This window comes from Equus przewalskii, chromosome 26 (genome assembly GCF_037783145.1).
Source record: "Equus przewalskii isolate Varuska chromosome 26, EquPr2, whole genome shotgun sequence".
NCBI classification, from domain to species: Eukaryota; Metazoa; Chordata; class Mammalia; order Perissodactyla; family Equidae; genus Equus; species Equus przewalskii.
This window is the reverse complement of record NC_091856.1, coordinates 30179005-30183655: the sequence shown is the minus strand read 5'-3', so window position 1 is coordinate 30183655 and position 4651 is coordinate 30179005.

Sequence of the window (4651 nt, the reverse complement as noted above, 5' to 3'; positions counted from 1 at the left end):
CCTGTCATTGCTTCTAGAGCTATAACCAGACTCAAGACCCAGCAAGCTTTGGGGGTCAGGCACAAAGTGTGACCCATGAGGAGGCATCCACATCAAAGAATTGCAAGATGTTTCTAACTTATATCAACATAATAATAGAACCTAAGGGCGTTGGAGCATGGCGAAAAGAATAGAATGTTGGATCTGGTTGAATTTGTTGTTATAAATGTATAAGCAGAGACTCCAGATTCATTGTGGTAGTTTGGTCGCGTATTAGTCAAGCCTCCCCACAGAAACAGAACCGCTGGGATACACGTAGATGTAGATAAGAGGAGATTTGTTACAGGAACTGGCTCACCCAGTTATGGAGGCCGTGAAGTCCTACAGTCTGCCGTCCGCAGGCTAGAGAACCAGGAAAGCTGGTGGTTTAATTCAGTCCAATGCTAAGGCCTGAGAATCTGGGGGACTGATGATATAAGTTCCCATGTGAGTCTAAAAGCTGGAGAACCAGGAGTGCTGATGTCCGATGGATGTCTCAGCTCAAGAGCAAAGAGTGAATTGGCCTTTCCCCTGCCTTTTTGTTTATTTTGGCCCTAAAAGGATTGGGTGATGTCCACCCACACTGGGGACGGCCATCTGCTTTACTCAGGTTACCAATTCAAATGCCAATCTCTTCCAAAAACACCCTCACAGACACACCTAGAAATAATAAATTACCAGCTATCTGGGCATCCCTTATGCCAGTCAAGTTGACACTTAAATCAACCATCACAGGCTGAGAGTGGCTCTAGCAGTTTGCTCATTTGGTTGGTTGAAACCTGAACCCAAATATGAACTCTCCTGGGTTCCTACTGAATAGGGCTGAGATTTCAGAACTTCCTTGACATACTATAGAGGGAGGTGTCCAAAAGCTTGGGGAAACTGCTGGACTGGATTTATTATTTAAGATCTGCTCACCCATCCCCTCACCATGTCCCCTAGGAGGACAGAGGACCGCCCACCAAGGCTTTGAGAAATACGTTGGTGAGGGGAGTCCCAGCATCTCTGAAGAGCTCTATGGCGTTGATGCTCTGCAAGACAGGAATTACAGTGGGAAACGATGCCATGAGACTGAGCTCCCTGAATTCAAAGGGGATGGCATCCCTGGGTGGCACTCAACTGACAGAGACAAGGTGGGCGTGATTACTGTAATTCAGAATAGTCCAACCTGAAGCACACTTTGTTGCTGACTGGTTAATTATGGTGTTCCTAGGATTGCAATAGATGGGCAGCCTACTAAAATCTTACTTGATTTGTATAAACAAAAATCTCTAGGTCTGGTGAAGAGAAGTCTGACCTGAATCAACACAGTAGAGAGCTGCATTCTCTCCACCAGTTCCCAGACTTGAGCCAACTCATAGACCCCCAAACCCTCTGAATGACGGGGAGGCACTTGAGGAAGGAATGCTGCACTGCCAAAAATGTGTACAGTAGCTCTTTTTTAACGTACTGGAACTCTTCCTCCTAGCCTTTCCTAAAAGGACCAGCAGCCATTTACCATGGTGACTGCACATGGGGGAAGGGGAAATAACTAGACTTTTGGGGAGCACTGTGTGCTTAGGGAACCGAAATGACATTGTAGCCCACCAATTGTAGAAGGGGATTCAGGTAATTGAGTGATTAATGGAGTTTTGTCTTGGGTCAGTTTCAATGTGGACCCAGTGGTCCCCAAAACAGCCCTGTGGTTATCCACATCTTCATATTACATCACTCCATCATCTAGTGGAAGCGGAACTTAACGGACAGAGACAAGGTGGGCATGATTGGATTGGGCTTGATGGGTCTAGAAGGCACAAGTGAGTTGGATGAGCAGTTGGCTCTTCTACTGTTTTGCCTCTCCCTTTCCATCAGCACCTGTGTACTCATCAGAAGTCTCCCCCTGACCAGTTAACTGAGGAAGAAAATATCGGGGACTTGAAAATGATTATGTGTGACATGGAGGAACCACCTGAAAGTGGACCACTGCAGCACCAAGGCTCCACTTTGGGGTGGTGCTGAAGAGCAGTGGTGGGGCAGAATCCTCCCAGTGGGCAGTTGAGCAGTGCACCTCATTGTTCATCTTGCCTGGAACGAGAAATGGCAAGAGGTACAGATCTACAGTGATTAATAAAAGTTCAATGCAGGATGTGGCCAATGGTTTGGCTGGATGGTCAGAGACTTGGAAAGAACAGGATTGGAAAATTGAGGACAAAGAGATCCTGGGAAGAGATATATGAATAAACTCAAAATTTCATGAAGTTATTTGTGTCCCATGTAAATGCTCATCAAACAGAAACCTTTGAGGAAAAGGATCTTAATACTCAGATGGACAGGATGACCCATTCTCTGGATCCCAGTCAGCCTCTTTCCCCAGTCACTCTTGTCCTTGCTCAATGGACTCATGAATGAGGTGACCATGGAGGCAGGAATGGAGGTTATGCATGGGCTCAGTAACTTCCACTGAACAAAGCAGACCTGGCTAGTGTTGCCATTGAGTGCCCAATCTGCCAACAGCAGAGACCAACACTGAGCCCCTTTATAACACCATTTCTCAGGGGAACAGCCAGCCATGTGGTGGTGGGTTTATTACAGTGGACTACTTCCAACATGGAAGGCATAGCACTTTGTCCTCCCTGGAATAGACACTTAGTCTGGATGTGGATTTGCCTTCCCTGCTCAAAATGCTTCTTTCAAAACCACCATCCACTGCCTTATCCATTGTCATGGTATACCACACGGCATCACTTCTGACCAGAGAATGCATTTTACAGCAAATGAAGTAAGTGCAGCAGTAGGCTCATGGCATGTGGAATTCACTGGTCTTAGCATATGCCCTATTACCCTGAAGCTGCTGGCCTGATAAAACAATGAAATGGCTTTTTGAAGACTCAATTATAAAACCAGATGAGTGGTAACAACTTGTGGGGCTAAGGCAGTCTTCCAGGATGTGGTATATGCTCTGAATCATTGTGATCAAAATGTGGCATCATTTATTCTATAAACAGGATTCAAGGTCCTGTTTAGGGTGGAAATAAGAGGGGCTCCTCTCACTATTATCCCAATGGTCCATTAACATAATTTTTGCTTCACGTCCCTGACACTTCGGTTTAGAAGTCTTGGTTCCAAAGGGAACAAAGTAGTTTCGAAGGGAACCAGTGGGCATATCCATGGTTCCATTAAACTGGAAGTGAAACTGCCACCTGGCCACATTGGGCTTCTCATGCCAGCAAACCAACAAGCAAAGAAGGACTTACTATACTGGTTGGGTCGATTGATCCTAAACATCAAGAGAATTTGGGTTTCTACAATGGGAACAGGGAGGGGTATATCTGGAATACATCTGGAATATGTCTTTTGTGGGCACCTCTTAGCACTCTCATGTCCTGAAATAAAACTTAATGGAGAACTGCAACATCGCAATACAGACAGAACTGCTAACAGTACAGATCCTTCAGAAATGAAGGCTTTGGGTCATCCTACCAGCCAACCACAACAGGCTGAGTGCTCTCTGAAGGCAAAGGGAATACGAAACAGCTAGTAGAAGAAGGAGTTTATAAATACCAGCTACAACCATGTTATTCATTGCAGAAATGAAGACTGCAGTAATTGTGAGTATTACTTCCATACTTTGATACGGGTATATGTACATACTGACCAATTCTTCAAAAGAGTTGTACTCTGAATGTGAAGAAGTTTTAGGAATACCTTAGTCAACTTATTTTGCTTATATTTTCCTTTTATATGTGCATAAGAGTAATATATGATAAACATCAATGTCAAAATAAGTCTTTCAATAAGTGTAAAAAAAGATTTCAATAAGTGTAAAACAAAAGCACTACATCAGAATTTAATTAGCAGCCTTATTCCTTCTTGTCAAATGCTTTTCCCATATCTTTTGAGATGATCATGTGGCTTTTGTCCTTTATTCTATTAATATGGTATATTACATTGATTGATTTTCATACATTGAATGGATCTTGTATTCCTACATGGTCCCACTTGGTCATGATATATAATCCTTGTTAAGTTGATGAATTTGGTTTCTTAGTATTTTGTTAAGGATTTTTACATGTACATTCATAAGGAATATTGGTCTATAGTTTTCTTTTCATGTGATGTCTTTGTCTGGTTTTGCTATCGGGATAATACCGGCTTCATAAAATGAGTGGGAAGCATTTCCTCCTCTTCTATTTTTTGGAAGAGTTTGTGAAGTATTTGTGTTAATTCTTTAAACATTTGGTAGAATTCACCAGTGACGCCATCTGGTCCTCAGCTTTTCTTTGCGGAAAGTTTTTGACTACTAATTCAGCCTCTCTGCTTGTTAAAGTTCTATTCAACTTTTTTAAAAAGCCAGTTTCACTGGTTTGTGTCTTTCTAGGAATTTGTCCATTCTAGCTAGGTTATTTAATTTGTTCATCATATTCCCTTATACTCTTTTTTATTTCTCTAAGGTCAGTAGCACTTTCTCCTCTCTAACTTCTGACTGTAGTTGTTGAGACTTCTCTGGGAATGGCACTCTGAAGGGGCACCAACCCATTCTGTCCCTTTCAATGGCTGTCAGGCTGCTGGGTTTTTACTGTAACTGAATCAAAAGGGTTACTGCAGGACCAGCGAGAGGGAGAGGAGAATGGTGAAAGTTCAAATGTTATAAATC